We start from the raw sequence: 20,702 nt of genomic DNA, 5'->3' as shown, positions 1-20,702 counted from the left end.
TGGTTTCTATTGTATTAGATCGGGATGTTCAGTTCACTTTGGGATTCTTGCAGAGATTCCACGAGGAACTGGGAGCAGGGTTACATTTTAGCAGTGTTATCATCCCCAAACTGACGGCTAGAGCGATCGGACCATTCAGACACATGAGTACATGTTGCGATCTTGTGTCGTAGATTTCGATGGGAGTTAGGACTCCTACCTTCCTCTCACTGAGTTTTATGACAACAACAACAACTATCACTCCAACATCAGTGTACTGCCATTTGAGCTTCTTTATGGGAGGAAGTCCCGTACCCCAGTCTGTTGGGGGAAGGTTGGTCATAAAGTCATGGGGCAGATGGAGGTAGTTCTTCAGATGAAAAAGCTTATTCAGTAGATCAGATAGAGGTTGCAGACAGCTCATAAATGACAGAAATGTTATGCTAACAAATGTCAATCAGATTTGGAGTTCCAAGTCGTTAATATGGTTCTATTTAAGGTAACACCCTGGAAGGGTGTAATAAGCTTCAGGAAGAGGGGAAAGTTGGGGCCTTGGTATATCAGGTTATTTCAAGTGATTGTTAGGGTCGGTAGGGTAGCTTATCGCTTGGATTTGCCTGAGGAGCTCAGTCAGATTCACAACACCTTCTATGTTTCTCAGCATTGGAAGTGTATGGTTGATGATTCACTGGTTGTTACTTTAGACGATGTTCATGTTGATGATCGTCTGATTTATGTTGAGAGACTAGTGGCGATCTTGGATAGGAAGACAATGGCCTTGCGCAACAAGTTGGTATCATTGGTCAAGGTCCAGTGGCAGCATCGGAAGGGTTCCGAATGGACTTGGGAACCCAAGGTAGATATGCGAGAGTACTACCCTAAGTTATTTGTGGAAGCAGACTTTGATGATGAAGTTTGATTCAAGTAGGGGGAATTATAACAATCGCTCCAAGTATGAATTTAATTTACAAATATCAAAATATTATTTTGGTTACTCACGACATGGTGGTGTTTCCCCACGACATGAAAGTATTTTATGGGCTGCGAACCACCATGGCATGGCTATTGGTGCCACGACATGGCAGCCGTTGTTGGTGAAAATCCTAAATTTTAGGGTTTTGACCCTATTTAAGCATCCTTAACTCCCAATACCATTTCCCCTCATAAGTCTCCCTTTCCCTTTTTCGTTCCTTGCAACCCTAATCCATTTTGTGAGCATCTTTGAGCCATTAGTGTGTGCTTCGTTGTTCTTAAAGAAAGGATAAGGAAAGGAAAACATCTTGGAAGCTTGAAGCACTTTGGATCAAGATGTATCTTACCCACAACCTTCATTTTGAGGTATAAAACTCTGATCTTGATGATAATATCTCTAGATCTTGCTAGTTTTAGAACTTATGTGCTTTTAGTCCCATATCCTTGGTCTAAATGAGTATGTATTACTGTTAGACCAAATGAGCTTGATTGTTCATATTCCTCTATGCATACTCTATGCATACTCTTTAGTGGTTTAGAACCTTGTGTTAAGGTAGGGTTTCGGTGTTGAGCACTTTATAGCTATGGAAAGTCACAAAGTTGGAAACTTTATAACTTAGGGTGATACTTGGGACTAGAATTGATTTTTAGACAAGGGGACTTTAGGGATTAAGAGCTGATTAGTTAAACCATGTTGTGCTTTTACCCTTATTGGACATAGAATGGAGATCTGCGCTCCTTGAAGGGTCTTAAGGGATAAAGTTTTTATCCATTTAGAGCATAGAATTGACTAGATTTGTGCTTTGGAGCCCTTAGGATCGAAGGAAATCAGCTTATCCAATTATGTTGTTTGGGGAACAGTGAACATGGCGTGCCCTAGTCTACCACGGCATAGTGACTGGGCTAAGGCCCGTCTGTTTTGGCGATTTATGGCGACGACGTGACTAAGGAAGGCTATGAAATGGCGACTAGATGAAGTTGACTTTGACTTTTACTGTTGACTGCTAAATTTGATCAAGTTTGACTAAGGGGTAATTTACGTATTTTTGAGCAACAGTTTGAGACAGAGTCAGTGTTTATTGTACATGTGATCTTTAGATTTGGTATACGGAGTCGTGCTGTGTTCAACTATCTATTCAAACTGAAATGTGAGTTTTCCTCATTGTACTTGTGGGTCAAAGGCACAAATGCCAGCCTACTAGGTTATGTACCCTAGTATATAGGATGATGTAATGTTGGGTTGATCTATTAGATATACATCCTAATATATAGGATGTTGTTATGTAATAGTGATATGAAGATCGTCCTGTTTAGCTATTGACTGGTTATTTATTTATCCGTTGCATATGTCGACATACTACGGTTTTGGGCTGAGGCTTTACTGCTACGTGCATGGGCTAACATATCGGGGGTAATCAAGCCCGATGGTTGTGGGCCCAAGGGTATACCAGTCCGATGACTGATTGGACCCGTTTTGTATTGGCATTCCAGTCCGATGACTGATTGGGCCGAGGTATTCCAGTCTGATGACTGTCTAGGCTGGGGGTAACCAGCATGATGGCTTTGAGCTTGAGGCTATTCCAGTCTGATGACTGATGGGACCTAGCATGCATGATTGTATATGTTCTGATTGTGTGTTGTACTTTGGGATAACTCACTAAGCTTTAACTTATAGTTTTCAGTTTTATGTATCAGGTACTTTAGATGATCGGGGGAAAGCAAATGCTTGATCGTGTACATCCTTATGGTTTTAAAGATTTTGGATTTTGGGATACTCTGATTTGTGATTATTACTTTTGTAACAATATTTTGAAAACAATTATGGTCTTTGGTATTTTTAAAATGAAATTTTACTTTGATTTTTGGGATGTTTCATTGTGATTCTAAATGAAAGAAATCTTGATTGCTAAAACGATTTTGAATGAACACATACAGGTAAATAAGATATGAATTTGATTAAAGAGTAAAAGAAGTTCGATTACAAATGACGTAAGAACCTCTCTCTCTCTCTCTCTCTCTCTCTCTCTCTCTCTAACGTCCCTTATATAGGTGACCCTAAAGGAGTCAGTTACGAAATGACCAATGAGCTCACGACACCTAAGCTAAGACAGTCTGTCAAAACAAATTAACTAAAGTTGTGAAGCCTAGATTAATAACTATGAAACCAAATGTACATTTCGCGTATACAACATGAAAACTAAAGATGCAATATTACGAAGCCTTCCGCGTACAAACTCAAACACAACACTACGAAATGTGAGACCTAACAAGGTAGACACACTTTGACAAAATCGTAACATTAATGTAATACTTGATTATGTATTTTATATATACTTTTATGGCCTATTATCATCATTATTTAATGGATCATTTTTTTAGTTGAGTTATGCAAATTTATATTATATATTAACATTTCAAATCAGGACGGAATTCAAAGAGACATGTAATGTTATTTTATTTTGGAAACTCGTTCAATTGGACATTTTTTAGGCATGTACCGTATAGATATTCTTTGAAAATACTTTATTATACAGTTGCAACTATCTTCTTTCGTACATTTGTAAGTATTTGTTATCCTCATTTTGTTAATTAATATACAGGTTATTATCTCTCTTTTGTGGATGTACATAATCTCATCCATTATGGAACCATCTTACATGCGTAGCCTTATATTTGCTTTACCAGTGCATGTTATTTGTTGTTGTAGGCATTTTAGTCGGTTATTTCCACATCAAGTATGTTACCCATTATTCGATATTCGGGTACACTTGATCATGGGGACCAAGTGTTTCGGCTTTCTGGTTGGTAAAATTTGGTTATTACGGATAACTTTATAGTTATCGTTTGGTTTCATCCCCATTGTCATATATATTGAACCAAACATGATTACATATTAACCGATAAATCATTCATTAAATCACATGTATAAGTAGTATCTTGTGACATTGGCCATTCCCTGTCTCTTTAGGTCTTGACCTTTGTGTTAATCTTGTTGGAAGTGGCAAGTCTCACATAATAATCACATAGATTGCATCCTTCATACGAAATAGAACCATTTATGGTCCACCTCATCCCTAAAACTACTTGGCTTAACCTGCATGATGAGCATAGCATTCCTTCTTTCTTTTTTTTTTTTTTCTTCTTAAGGAACCTTACTTTTGTCTTGGGTACCTTTTATACATATCGTTTCAAATTCAAGACAACTTCACATAAACTTAGAATGACAAAAATAGACGGGTTGAACACATTGAATAACGAGTTTGACCAAAACAGATATTTTTAAATACGGATCAAAACGGGTTTGGATTAACATGTGGTAATAGCTAATTTTGAAACTAGTAATCACATAGTTATCCAATTCTATAGAATAATTACATTTTAATCAAACGACTTTCATATTTTCATTAAGTTTTAATTTTTTTAAGGCTTTTTGATCTTACCTGTGGCTCGTTGGTGATAATGAAAGAAATTCAATCCTGAAAGTTGAAACATCGAAGACCATCTTTTAAGAAGTTCAATCTTGACATTATTTTATGGAGAGTCAAAGATTAAATGATGAATGGTCCAAAATTTGTTTGGGGTGAATAGGAGGCCATGATTGTAGATTGGGTCATTTGCATCATCTTCTTGTCCTATTTTCTTTTGGAAAAAATCTATAACAATAGTGACACATGAACTGAATCAATGGCTATAAATCATCCAACTGATCCAAGAAGATGTAAACACACCTTTGATTGGATTTCTTCTTTTGTCCAAACAATTGAGTGAATCAAATTTCTTGGCTGACACCTTTCATTTTCTTGAATATTGACTAAACCAACATCGGGTCCCACAATATTATTATTTTTTTTTTTACTTTTTTGATATGTGTTAAATTTCTTGATGACATACAATAAACAATTTATATTTTGTAACATATGGCATATGGTAAATTTGCATTGTTATCACGTTTATGTATCCTAGAATACACAAGCCAAAATCGATACCTAGGGTAAACTGGTTGGTTTTTAGTGTGTACTACGTGTACTGAAACGACACTTACAATAAGCAAACATTTATATAGGTATACTGAAAGTACGATGCGAAATTGGGGCAAACGGTTGGTTTTTAGTGTGTATAAGATTTTGTTTCTTTTTCTTTTTGAAGAGCTTGATAATTCTATCTATAAAATACACTAGCGAAAAACGACACTTAAGATAAACCGTATGGTAGAGATTTTATTTATGAAAAAATATGTTATATGGACGCTACATAAGTTTTTATCATTTTTATCACAATTTGTCTATGAATAAGACGTAGTGATATTCTTACCTCTCAAAAAAAAAATTCTTTTTTCCAAAAAAAAAATATATATTAGCATTTAATAATAACTAAAATAAAACTTCAATTTCATTAAATGTATATATATATATATATATATATATATATATATATATATATATATATATATATATATTGGAACGACAAATCTAATCTACTCCTACACTACTCCTAATTCTCCACTTATGTCTCTCACGGGATTTGAACCCACGACTTCAAGGAGTGAGGGCAACACCAGATACCGTTGGTTTAGTCAATATTCAAGAAAATGAAAGAAGGGAGGGCACCCAATTCAAATATTGACTAAACCAACACCGGATAGCAGTTCTGAATCAAATTTTACGATTCAAATACAACAGATTCAACAGAAAATATCTATATTGCTCGATTAACGATTCTTCAATTGGTATTAGAGCATGATTCATAACTGCGATCTGGTTTTATGTTGAATCTGTTGTATTTGAATCGTAAAATTTGATTCAAAAGTTTCCGCACAATTAGATTCAAAAAATCCTCAATGATCATAAGTTTTGATTCGATTATGCATTGAATTTGCTTAATCGAGTGTTTGTTCTTGAATTTATGTTCAATTCATTCAGTCAAATACAAATTTCTTCAAACTTTCTGAAAAATTCAAATCCGTACAACAATGGCAAATTTTAACATGAACACTGTGACTTCTTTCTCGCATCTCTTAGGATCTTCTACTAAAATTCCAATGTTCATTTCAAAATATTACGATCAATGAGCTGATCGAGTAGAAGATTATCTAACTGGATTAGATGAAGAATTATGGAATTGCATCTCTAAAACTACTCAACTTCCAGCAAATGTTCAAAACATTGGTTCTTCGAATTCAACTGCTGTTTTTGATGAACGAGCTGATAGAATGAAGAAAAATGAGAAACAATGTTTGAGGGAGTTGAGAGGTGCATTGCCACCAGTGGTTTACAACTATGTTCATGGTTGTAAGAGTGCGAAGGAGATATGGAACACTCTCAAAGCAAAAAGATGAAAATTAACTCAGTGAAGCAATGTTTGGTGGAACTGAAGGTATTTCGACAGAAGGAGAATGAGACAATCGAGGTCTACTATGATCGCTTCAACGAGCTGAAATATTGATGCAATCGATACGGAATCACTCGCTCTACAATGGAATTCAATCTTATGTTTGTGATGCGACTCCAAAAAGAGTGGAGAAGCGTGAGTATGATGGTTAAAAATCAGCAAAGTTTCAACATATCTTCATTGAATGATTTGTATGATCAATTGAAAACTCACGAAGGTGAGGTCAATGAGATGGCGAAGGAGTCGAAGCTTAATCTAGGTGGTCCTTTGGCACCTGTCTCGAAAGTAAATGAAAAAGTAATAGTTGAAAGTTATGATTCGGATGCTGAAGAAGGACTTTTAATGAATTCGGATGATAAAGCAATTACATTCTACTCGAATAACAAAGCCAAAAAGTTCTTTGAGAAACCGTTTAATTTGAAGTTTACGCAGAGTGAAGGAAGAGGAATTTTTTTGAACAAGGCTGTTGGAGAGGAGAAGAAGAAGATAGAAAAGAAAGAAGTGAAAGTTTCTGAGGAGAAAAGAGAGAAGAAATTGAAAGGAGATTCAGGAGTAGATTGTCACCACTGCAATGGAGCTAATCATCTTGCAAAAGAATGTATGCTTCGTAAGAAAGATGAGATGAAGAACAAGGTGAAGGATGAGGCGTACTACACGGAGAGGCTGGAAGAAGTAAGAGACTAAGAGCGAAGGTGAAAGGCATCTCTTTGATGCCAAAAGGCAAACAGGAAGAAGATGGTACCTATCAGATCTGGTTTTCGGGATCAGATGATGATGAAATGCGTCATCCGACGCATGGTGCTCTGTACGCGAAATTCAAAGATGATTCTGACGAAGAGGTAACCGGAATATGCTTTGTTTCCAAATTAGCTGACAAGTCTCCGATGACTACGAAGGTACGTTTTATTCTTGAATCTTTCAATATTCCTTTAAATGCATATAACTCTGAGATTGTTCTTTTAATGACACCGTTGCTTATTTCGATTCAATTGTTGTGTCTGCTAGTAACGAAGCTAAGAAACTGAGCTTACAATTGTTAGAGACAGAAAAGAAGCTTTATTCGAAAATAACTAAGATAGATTGTTTAGAATTGCAAATCACAAACATCATATTTGATAGAGACTCTCTTTCGAGCGATGTAAAACTCTTATTAGCATAAAGAAAAATATCTAATGTAACTCCTGCAAAAAGACTCTATGGAAAACTTACAGCATTACATCATTCTAGTGACATTAGCAAAGAACAACATAGAAAGTTATTACCTTTTCTATATTTTGAGAGAGGGAAGGTTGATAACATTTCTGATGATTGTGAGAAAACAATTGTTGCATTTTGATAAAATACCAGATGATAGATATGCATATGGCATCGTAAAAATAGATGAATGTATTGATTCGAATGAATTAGTTGATATTGTTAATGAAACCTTGACCAAAACTTAACAAATCAAAATTTTGAAAAAGACTGAGAATTCAACATCTGACTTACAAACTAATTTTGCTAATATTGAAGATGATTGTGATAATATTAGTGAAATGAATGAGTTTGAGGATGTTGATTGTTCTCAGTTATCTGTTATTAATGTCACATCAAAATCTAAAGGAAAAGAAATTGTTAAGGATTCGAAAGTTGAGATTGACACTAACAAACCTTCACCTTCGATAGTTTGTGATCTTGATTTGGTTGATGTACGAGATAGTCAAACAGATGACAGTGATGATGAAGGTGATGAAGAAAATGAAATTCCACGAAAAAGTGTTGATCAAGTTTATGGAGACACAGAAAAATTCAAAAAGTTGCCTGAAAAAGGTGCTCATTATTTGGAAACCAACACCGTGGTTTATCCGAATTTCAAGTGCACTGATGATGTAATATTTCCAAATCAAGTGTTTGTTACTACTGGGAACGTTGAGAATGTCAAATCTGAGTTCAAGAAATTAATTAAAGAAGACAACAAGAAAACGACTGACAAGTGATTCTTTTCCAACCAAAGCACAGTTGAAAATAATCTAACAAAGAACTCGTATGTTGTCCAAAGACAAAAACCTCAACAAAAATGGGTCGAGAAATCTAAAGTTGTGAACGAGGTTTTAAAACAAAAGGTTGTGGAAAATGAAAATTTTGTCAAATTAAATTCAAAAGAATTCAAAGAACAAATTGACAGATTTTCGAAAGATAATAAAATCTCAAAAAGGAAAGCATGAAAGAAATTTTTTTGGCAAACCATTAAGTCACGAAAGACACAAAATGATTTAAAAATGAAAACATCTAAATTGCCAAAACCTCAATTTGTTAAAAATAAGACTACGTTTTCGTCTAATTCGGACAAAAGGAAAAATCCCGCTTAAAACAAGGTTTCAAAAGATCCGAAAACATCAATTTATTTAAAGGCTCATCATTTTTCAAAGAAATTTCAAAATCAAAATGTTGAAAATTGTTTTTCAAACCAAAAGAAAAATTTTCAACAAAGATATATTCTGAAAACAACTGCTACAAACAAAGTTGATGGAAGTCATGCTCAAAAATTTCATCCTAATTCAAATGTTGATTTTGTTCCACAAAATCCGAACTTTCCAAATCCTTCGGTGAAACAACCTTCAAAAGTTTCGTACACAAAAGGGTTATTTCAAGCGAAAAACATTGATCACTGGCTTGAAGGAAAAGGTCGCATGTATCAGTCAAGGAATACTCTCAACAACAAATCAAAGATGCTAATGAGAAGTATGTGAATACTTTGTCAACTGGAAGTTCACCGTCAAAAGATTCGAATGTCTCAGTAAAGAAGTGGAGAGTAGTTGTGAAAGCCATGAATGTCGAATCACAATCTAATAAGACGAAGGCCGATGTCAGTAGCAATCCCAAACTATCGAAAACTTATGTTTCGAGTCCTTTCCCTAGTGATGTGGACTGAATCGATAGTTTCAAAACTAAAATATGTGATTGGGTTAAGATTACTGAATTTTGTTCTGTTCTTAAAACTAATTTCCAAGGACCCAAACAGCCTTGGGTACCTAAATTCTTTCAATGATCGCAGGTACTTTGTGTCGAGGAATATGAAAAGAAATGGTATATTGATAGTGGTTGCTCACGTCACATGACCGGACGAAAGGAGAATTCGCGAAATTATCAAAGCCTGGATAATGCAGGAGTTGTGAAATTTAGCAACAATCACAAATGTCAATTCAAAGGCTACAGAAAAGTAACGAATGGCCAATTCACTGTGAATCGAGTTGTGTATGTCGAAGGCCTTAAACATAATTTGATAAGTGTTTTGCAACTAGTTGTGGGCACTGGCAATCAAGTTGTGTTTAACGAAGAAGGCATTTTTATTTCGAAGATTGAAACAAATGAAGTGTTGCTAAAATCAAAACGACATGACGATATGTTTACTCTTGATATCAAACCAATTGTTGGGAAACCTTTAATTTGTTTACTTTCGAAAGCTAAATCTGATGTTAGTTGGTTATGGCATCGTTGGGTATCTCATTTAAATTTTCGGAATTTAAATAAGTTGGTAACTGAAGATCTTGTTCGAGGCTTACCAGTTTTAAAATTTGATAATGATACTTTATGTGCAGCTTGAGAACAAGAGAAACAACATCGAAAAGGACATCCGGTTGTGATAGATTCCAAAATCATGGAGCCGTTGGAACTTCTTCATATTGACCTTTGTGGACCATCAATTGTTGAAACTCTCAACAAGAAACAATACATTTTGGTTATTGTTAATGATTTTTCACGATTTACGTGGGTGTATTTTCTCAGATTAAAATCTGAAGTCGCTCAGATGATGATCGAATTTATCAAGAAAATTGAGAAAAGTCTGAAGAAGAGTGTTCGAAAGATCAAAAGTGATAAGGGGTCTGAGTTTAAGAACAAAGTCCTAAATTTGTTCTTAATTGAAAGAGGGATTTCGCATAATTTTTTGTCACCATATACACCACAACAAAATGGTGTCGTTGAACGAAGGAATAGGTCACTTTGCGAAGCAGTAAGAACAATGTTGACATATGCACGAGTCTTCATCAATATTTTTGGGCTGAAGCAGTATCCACAATGTGTTTTACTCAGAATCGTTCTTTTATTCATCGACGTTTCAATATCGCAACATATGAAATAATCAACAATCGAAAACCAATGGTAAATTTTTCCATGTATTTGGTTGCAGGTGCTTTATCATGAATCTCAAGGATAATCTTTCGAAGTTTCAAGCCAAGGCTAATGAAAGAGTATTTTTGGGATATGTGCACAATTCGGTTGCATATAGAGTGTTAAATAAACGAACACGAAAAGTCTAAGAAACATTCAATCTTACTTTTGATGACTATTATGTTAAACAAGTTGACAAACTCTTTGAACAAAAGCCGATAACTAATGAATTAAATGATGAAACTGAAATTATAACTTCATCTGATTTTGATTATGATTTAATTTTTGGTGTTCCTGAGTGGGCTGTAGATGTTGAAGTTCATGCGAATGATAATAATCAATCAGAATCATTAAAGCACATTGAAGGATCAGATCTTACCCAAATTCCTGATGACACTATTTCAACATTAAATTCTACAAGAATTGGTGAAAGTATGCTAAATAATCCAGTGGAGGGGGAGCACTTGGATACGAATACTCAAATTGAGGGGGAACATTCTTTTGAGGGGGAGAATGGGAGAATGATTGAAGATGTTGAGGGGGAGTATCTAGTTAAGGTAGAGCAATAGAATCAAAATAACAGTAATACGATAAGTTTTGATCTAAATGATGAATTTCATGAAATTAATGATAATCTTTTTGTTGCAGGATCAGAAAATGAAGATTTATATGAAGATGCACATTTGGATTTTGATCAGCATATCCACCACTCAAAAATGGACAAAAGATCATCCGAAAGAACAAGTAATTGGGAATCCACAAGATGGAGTTTTAACGAGAGCTCAACTTCGTGCAAAGAATGAGGTATTAAATATTCATCAAGAATTTTGCATGTTCAATGTTTTCATTTCGAAAATCGAACCAAAGACAATTAAGGATGCAATGGAACATTGTGATTGGGTTGTTGCAATGCAATCTGAATTGGCTAAGTTTGAGCGAAATATGGTTTGGAGATTAATTCCTAAACCAGAAAATATTTCGATTGTCGATTTAAAATGAATTTTCAAAAATAAAACCGACAAAGATGGAAACACTATTCGAAACAAAGTCAGACTTGTTGTAAAAGGTTACTCACAACAGGAGGGAATAGACTATGACAAAACCTTGTCGCAAGACTCGAGGCCGTTCGTATATTTCTGGTTTATACAACTTACAAAGATTTCAATGTATATCAAATGGATGTGAAGAGTGCATTTTTTAATGGAGAGCTTGAAGAAACAGTATATGTGGAACAACCCCCAGGTTTTGTCAATAAAGATCATCCTGATTATTATTATATTTTAGATGAGGCAGTTTATGGGTTAAAACAAGCACCAAGAGTCTGGTATGCAACTCTTACCTCTATCTGAAATTAATCTAAATTTAAACAAGGATCAGTTGACCCCACATTACTTCAAAAGAAAGTTGGAAAGCATTTTATGCTTGTTCAAATATATGTCGATGATATTATTTTTGGCTCTACTGACACTGTTTTATCTAATGAACTTGAAAATCTGATGAAAAGCAAAATTGAAATAAGCATGATGGAATAAATTAATAATTTTCTTAGTCTAAATATTTGTCAAAGTAGAGAAGGAATTTTTATCAACCAAGAAAAATATATGAAGAATCTGCTTGAAAAGTTTGGATTGACGAATAGCACAAAATTACAAGTACCGATGGCAACTGGAACAAGGCTGACACCTTCGTTAGATAAACCAACAGTTGACTTAATTCTTTATCGAAGCATGATAGGTTCGTTACTTTATCTCACAGTAAGTAGACATGATATCATGTTTTCTGTGGGCAATTCTGCTAGGTACCAGTCAAATCCACGAGAACCACAACTTACTGCAGTCAAGAATATTTTTTGTTATCTCAAAGGCTCAATTTCATTAGGATTGTGGTATCCTTCAAAAACTGGTTTCTTTGTTCAAGCTTTTTCAGATGCTGACTTGGGAGGTTGCAATCTTGATCGCAAAAGCACGAGTGGCGGATGTCAATTACTTGATGGAAAATTGGTGAGCTGGAAATCGAAGAAGCAAACATGTGTTTCAATTGGCTGATATTTTCACAAAACCGTTAGATGAAAAATCATTTATGAGAATTTTAGGTGGACTTGGAATGGTCGAAGGGGTTTTATTTCGAAAGAATAGCGATAACTGGACATCTGTCAGATTCAAATGTTACTGTTCATAGTCAACGCTTCGTTACCCTTCATCTTCGTAAATTGGAACTGAAAATTTTGTGTGTCTGGTATATTTCAAATATTTTCGTTAAGTAGTTTTTATTTTCGAAAAATTCAAAAACAACAAAAAGATTTTTCGTTTGTTTTGTCATTTATTTTCGAAAAATTCAAAAACAACAAAAAGATTTTTATTTTTTTCTCTTTTATTTTTGAAAAATCAAAAATCACAAAAATATTTTGTTTTGTGTTGTTTTGTCTTCATGTTTTGTTTCAGGTAACAAAGATGAATCTCAATGGTTAATGTTTGCAGTTCTAGGGTCAGGTAAATCTTTCGAAACTTTTGTAGTAGTTAAGGTGTTCCTAGAAGCATGTTGCAGCATGTTGACCAAAAGCCTCGAATGACTCTATGTGTGTTTACCGAAAGCCTTAATGAAATATTTCATACGAAAATTTCTTCCCAAGATGGGATTATATTCACATTAGTCACATGAGCTACCAAACTCTTCTCACATGAGTTAAGAGTTTACTGTTTTGTCCATAATAACAGAGGTACACACAAAATTTTAAACCAATATTTTCATCTAAACATTCTTACACGATCACACACAAAGACATATGTCCAAGAGGTCTTTGATCAAACCCATCGAGACTTAGACATATCAAAAATATGTATTAATGATCTGACATCATGAGACCGTGATGAAAGTGAAACCCAATTCTCAAGATTTTAAGGAATTGACGGGGAACTTTGCTCCATTTTTTAACGAAACTTTTGGTTCTGTACCTAGATTCGAAACTCCAAATTATATTCATTTCGTATGAGTGATCTTGATCAAATTATCGAAAACCACGATGTTTGTTACCTAACAGGATCCAGCACAAATTTTTTTTCATGAATATGATTTCCATGCGAGTTTCATTTGATTTCTAAGTCACTTTCAAATTTAATTCAAAGCATACTTGTCTCCGATTACACTGGTCAAACAAGTGATTTCTGTTACAATTTCTCACCTTATGTTTTGGATGATATGTAACGAAGTCGTGTACCCACCCATGAAGCCTTGAAAAAGAATAACTTCGAAACTTCTCAATAAGTTTTTGATTGTAATTCACGAGAAAATACACAAGCAGTTGATTATCACTCTTGATAATTAACGAAGAAACTTTTTCCCGAAGTTTAACTACTTTCGTGTGAAAATACTTTTGACATCACAAATCCAAAGTTTATTTTTGTTTGATTCTTATCTTTTTCTTTAACACACTGCACTCACGAAATCCTTGAGATTCTGAGTAATACCAACTCAGGCTGATGATTTCGAAACTCTGGCACATGACTTCGCTTTAAATCCTAAAAGTGAAAGAGCCTAATCTCCATCCGAAGGTTGCTGACAATGCATGTTACATTGGGGGAAATAAAAGGCTGTGAGAAGTGACGTCTTGTATTCTATCCGATTTTCAAGGAGAAGTGACAATTACTTTTTCATGCGTGGCTACTTTATTGTCATAGTGGTGTGAGTTTCAAGGTGCCATGTCAGATTTCATTAAATGCAAAGAAGACAAAGAAGAGGCAGATAGTAATTCCAACGGAATCATCCGAAGAAGAAGAAGTGCTTGAAACACCCGAACCCGAACCTATTATAGACCCTACTTCTATTGAGAAGACTATTGTCATAGGACCTGAAGTATTGCCTGCCAAATTATCTCATGAGGAGGTACGAACTCCAGAAATCACTACAACCGTATCTGGTACGGGTGTAAATGTCCTCATGGGTGAAGGAGATCTATCGAAGGAAACTACTCAACCTCAACAAGGTACTCCAGTTACTGTTTCTGTCGAACCCATTACTAGTACCTTTGTTTCTTTACCTCCATTTATCATCCCTACTACTTCCACCACTGATTCACCAACCTTTCAAAACATCATCGACCAACCCTTTACATCCATTTTTTCATCTCAATCCACTGAGCCACCTAAAACGAATGATGAATCTGATAACGAACAAGGTGGCTTTGGAGGTACTTTTGAAGATATGGCTTTTGATGAAGAAGAAGAGGATTTCCCTGACCACATGCTGATATCTATGAAACAGTTCAAGATTCTAAATAAAAAGTGGAATTCAATTATTCAGTCTCAAGCAGACATGGGGGAGGAAGTTCAGTGTCCAATTTCGAAATTGATGGACTGATGAAGGCTTTTGAGGCACGAATGGTGAGCAGAGTCTCTGGTATGATCAAAGACTCATAATCGAGAATCCTAGAGAAGGTAGATCATGCTGATCAAACAAAAGAGTTAAGGATAAATTCTTTCAATTCAAAGTATGTGGGAGCTGTGAAAGAATTAACTAATATTCAAAAGGAACGACACACATTGTTCGTTATGGATGTAAAGAAGGTGAGAGAAGATGTTAATTTGAAGCATCAAGAGCTTCATGATGACATGCTTCGTGAAGTTGCAGTTGTTCAGAATGATTATGCCACTCTGTATAAGAAAGCTGATATTATATGTGATATTGTCATGAAATATGTTACATTGTACGAAAGCTTGAGTCCTCAAATTACTCAACTTTATACAACTGATAATCAACAGTTTGGGGACGTTATTTTAATGCTCAAAGATTTGAAGGAGTCGGTACTCAAGCCTGCTACATCTTCGATAATTACTCCAGAGTTTCTCTCACAAAAGCTTACACAGTTTGAAGCCATTCTCCATAAACAACTAGCTCCTCTGTCAACCATTTCAAATCTTCTGCCAACTGGTGCAAGGGGGACAAAAGAAAGTTGGAGAAGGTTCTCATGCGAAGGCTGGAGGTGATGATTCACATGGAGAAGCTAAAGTTGAGGGCAAAAACTTGATGTGTATGAAACTAACTAGTTTTAATCCTACTTTTTATTAATAAATTAAGCACACAAAGGCAGTGAACCCGTCTTTTAGTGGTATAGTTAGATAAGTAGGGTGTCGAACTCAGGGAACGGAAATTAATCTAATAACTAATTTTAACTAAGCAAGTAATAAAAGTAAACGGGTTTTTTTCTCTATTTTTACAAGACTAAAAACTTAAACATAGCAATTAAAACAATTAATTAACTAACAATTAAAGCAAATGACAAATTCACCAAATTTATTAAAGGGTTTCTATTTAGGTTCAACTAATTCACTCCTATGGTTATGTAAATGATAAATTAATTATTATTGGTTACCAACTATAGTGATTAGGTTCATGTTCATTACTCCTAACCCTTAGACAATTAATCAATTCAAGCAGTGGCCAATTGTTTAAACTAACTAATTCCCTAGTTCAATTATTTGGATTAAATAAGATTTGTAATTGGTTGATCAATTTGGTGTTTCAATTAACCTCTTGTTTGTTCATTTCTTAAACAAGCTCACACATTAATTTACCTATTCTCTAATTAATCTTAATTTCATATTCATTACTCTTAAGCATATGATCAAGTGTTCACATAACATATGAGATTAATAATCAAGAGATGTTCATGCAGCTTAATTACCTTCCAATTAACAGAAAATAGTTGTTATTAATGCATAAGGTTCTTTAACAAACTTAATTTAATAAAATCACCAAAAAATAATCAATCAAAAACTATATTCTAAGCCATAGGAGTAAACTAGTCTTCCCCAACAGAAACAAAACGAATTTAGTTCATAGTCATAATAAAAACAAACTCATAAGCAGATTTAACTAAGCTAAACATACTTAATTCCTAAAGCTAAGTGGAATGATTAACCTAATTGCCTTGATTCTTCCAAGGATTGAAGATTAGGGTTCCTTAGCTCCTCCTAGGGTTCTTTTTCGCAGGTTCAGCTCTCAAAATCGCCAAAAGTCCTTTCCAATCGGATAATAGTTCGATACATATAATTATCTCAAAACAGGGTGTACTCAGCGAGTAGCAGACCCAACTCGCCGAGTAATTGCTAGTTATCCGTCTCAAATCAGGAGTCTTGACTTATATTTTGGAATATTCTAATGTACTCGCCGAGTAGGCTTGAGAACTCGCCGAGTAGGAAAGCTTTTGTCCCTCATTCTTCATTATTTGGTCTCTAATTGCTTCCCCTTGTTCCCTTTCACTCCCAAGCATGTCTTTTGGACTGAAAACAAAATTTAAACATTATTAAGTACCTTTTGTCCACATTACACACATAATTAGTTAAAATGAATAAAAATGTATGCTAAATAATTAACTAATTATGCACATATCAAAGGCCCATTAGGGTTTTAGTCCCACATTGTCCAAACATCCCCCAAACAAGGTCCAAGCGCAATCAAAGCACACCGCCACCCGACACGGCGGTCGGTGGCAGCAGGAGGCGGAAACCACCACCCTACGGTGGTGGTTTAAACTTTTCTTTTCATTATTCCTACTCTATTACAGTTTTACAAAACAATATCAATAAAAAACACACACACTAAGCTACACACACTAATAAAACACACACACACATCCTTTGCTCGGAACATAAACCCAACACCCACCTATGGTGGGTAGCGACGACAGTAGCACAAGAAACGGCGACAGCAGCTTCGTTAACGGTGGCAACCACCATGGCCGACTGCCATGGTCGTCCTTCATGCCTTTCACTTAACATAACCCTCCCCCATACACCATCGCATAACAAGCAACAAACCCGACAACCATGTCATGGCGGCATACGACAGACGCCGGGCATCAGAGATGTTGAGAGACCTCTGGACGGCAGCGGTGATGTAGTCATGTGGACAGAAATAAGGAGATGAGGAGGTTTGTCGTTGCCAGTAGCAACGGAAGCCATGACAACGTCGGTTTGGTGATTCCCAGCTTGCATAGCGGAGGGGCGGTGGTCCGGTGACATCGCTGCAACAAAAGAACGGGGAGAAGAAGGGGGTTACGACCCCGACTTTGCGAACAGTGGCGACAGTCGACAAATCAATCATTGATTCAACGTCGCTTGTGGATTTTCGTCACTGACAGGGGTTTAATCGATGATTGGCTTCGCTTGGACGACACCGATGATGAGAGGCGGCATAAAGGGTTGCAGCACCGGAGTTGGAGAAGGAAGGTGGTGGAGGCTGCCATCTCTATTAGGATTACGGTTTGAGTGCATGAGTTAGGATGAATATATATGGGCTAACGGGAGTGACGGGTTCACCCATGTCCATCCCCAACCATTTTCATATTTTACACATTTAGTCCCTCTCCATAAGAACTCTTTTCAACTTAAGTCCCCAAAATTACCATGCAGTCCCTACTTTTACTAAATCTTTTCAATCTAAGCCCGACATTTACCAATCAACCCCTGTCTTCAAAATCCTTACAAAATAAGTCCCGAACTTACACTTTAATCCTTGGAGATCAAAAGTATATCATTTGGCACCCCAAACCCAACTCCCCGCTAATCATTATATAATTTTCGACAATAAATATATAAAATCATAATAAAATTACTTCTCGGAGTTCCGGGTTTAGCACTAATTATCTTGTTTTAAACGATATGTTACAACTCTCCCCCACTTAAATTTGATTTCGTCCTCGAAATCATTTATTCTCTTTCCTTACATGCCAAACAACTTGAACTACAACATCGATCATAACCCTATTCTCTCCAAGGGAATCGTAACCAACCCTTGCAGGGTTCTAAAACATGAAAATAAACGAATCCCCTGCAATTTGATCACATTCACTCAATCTAAAACTGAAGTCTTGAGATGGTTTGGCTCCCTGACAGAACTCTCATACCAATCATTATTGTTGCGCCCAATCTGCTTGTCTCTCATCTAACTGTTCAAATCATGATATCTGGGGGGGGGGTGTTCCAACATCTGGATAATTCTCATATACCTAAAGACCCAATTTATCAATACCACCCTGAACACAGAAACTGTCTGAACACTGATATGCCTGAAGCGGTATGCTGCCACATGGCTGCTTTTTAAAATCTACCGAGACTTCCCTGGTCTCAATTTGTTCACTAGTCATCTGACATACCAGGTTCTGGCCTGGTCTCGAAGCTAAAGAAATCCCACATAGTTGCCTCACACGAATTTCGAACGAAATCTTTCTGTGGAACTAGTTACCACTAATTATCATGCCACTGCAACTCTAATAACCTCCTGATCCAACCGATTGGACCCATGCGTCAAATCATGACGTTACCAACTCCACGGCTAAAATCGAATACTACATGACCAATGGTGGCCTTACATCACCAACAACCTTAAATAATTCATTGCTTCCTTGATCCCATAACTGTAGGGATGTTCATACAGTCTTATCACTGGCTTAACTAGGTCTAATCACTCTGGGGAAAGCCATAAGCCAATCCGTGGATTTCCATATCCTCACTGCTACACTGAAACTGGTGGTTACTACTATCCCTTCCGCATACTAACAATGCTCTCATGCTATCTACCGATCTAGTGAATGTTACAGCTACACCTACAGACTAACAACACTTCCCATATCGGTCGAACATGCACTCGCCCTAACACACAACTAAACTTAATTCATGGCTAGAGTCCCAGCCTGATTTCCCCAAGTTCTATTATCAAACAACGAGAAGATGTGATTCGCGGGCTGGGGAGTTTTACTGAACTCCCAAATCACGCCACACTCAAACCAAGTAGCCATTAGGGTTGTCTTCCTTCCTGAAAATGATGCGAAACTTATCCCAGCTTCAAAACCGATCATGCTTCTACATTCTAAGACGATTCTCCCCCACTTAGACTCAACTAAGTCTTCACAATACATGAAAATTTGAGAATTCCCAATCCTTCTCACTTTCCAACAATCGATCTAATGACAACAAGACCTTCCCAACTAGTGCTCCTTTACTAACCAACCACAAGTGATCACACACTTTTATGAACTAGCTGAACACTTCTTGAATCCCAGTGAAACCGACAGTCCCTATTTCTTGAATGATACTACACTCAAATCTTAAGGACCAAAAGATAGATGCTATACAAATACTTTGGCAATAATCTATTTCCTTCGACGCTCTCATACGCTAATTAATAACGATTACTAAAACCATTGAATCCTGACAATGCTGAATAACCATCTTGTGGGACCCTGTCCATAGACCTCCCACATAATACCCTTCTTCCCAAAGTACTCCAACCAATCTCCCAATCTTGGCTCTAGAAATCATATCATTCAGGGCCATGCACCCTGACTCACTCACCAGCTCGATCATCCGCAGCTGAACTGCGATAGTTGAAACAACCTCTGCCCTAAACTGGGCTACAACTACTTCCAGGACATAGTCTACAATCCCAAAAGTACAATAGATTGCACAATCAATCCTTACCACCTGACACAAGAGATTAAAGGTGAACCGAATCTCACATAATACTTCTGCCATATTGACCCATGTGACTAACTGACCCGAACTGGAACACAATCTGATCCTAGGGTCACAAGTCTGCTCTCTCCTCGAAGCTCAAGAACTGGAAGGGAAAAATCCTTGCCTCAGAAAACGACATTCCCATCTATCAGTTAACTATTTTGCTTCCAGATGCAAAACTCCAGCTGATCATAATTAACAATCCTTTTCGGAGTCCTCTTAACTCACATTTCGGCATCAGGCAAAACCCCCGAAGCCTAACATCTAGCACTCATGTGCTAGTCTCTCCTACTCAACTCGCTGAGTGGAATGAGTACATAACATCTCCCTGATCACAAATAACTGCAGCCCTCTGCTCATCATAATATGTCCCGGTAACAAGTCCCAGTACTAGAAAGCTCAACCAGCTCCTTCCCCTGCCGTCGTTACAGTTGCTATAGCTGCCACGAGAATCATCTTGGAACTAGTTGTATAGCGCTCGTCGAAATACTCAACCATGGTGGTCTTGATAGACCCAAACATCTCCAGCAACTATCCCCAAATAATCTCGATCACCTCCTCCCGGATGATCTCACCGTCATCAGCCTCTGACAATGCTGACCTATCCTAGATGTCAACTCTCGATCCTGACCCGGATCCATCTCAAGACGTATCGTAACCACCATTCTGGTAATTCACCATAAAGATCTATGATAATCCATATAA

The sequence above is a fragment of the Lactuca saligna genome, chromosome 5 (genome assembly GCF_052625555.1).
Source record: "Lactuca saligna cultivar CGN05327 chromosome 5, ASM5262555v1, whole genome shotgun sequence".
NCBI classification, from domain to species: domain Eukaryota; kingdom Viridiplantae; phylum Streptophyta; class Magnoliopsida; order Asterales; family Asteraceae; genus Lactuca; species Lactuca saligna.
This window is presented reverse-complemented; position numbering follows the sequence as displayed.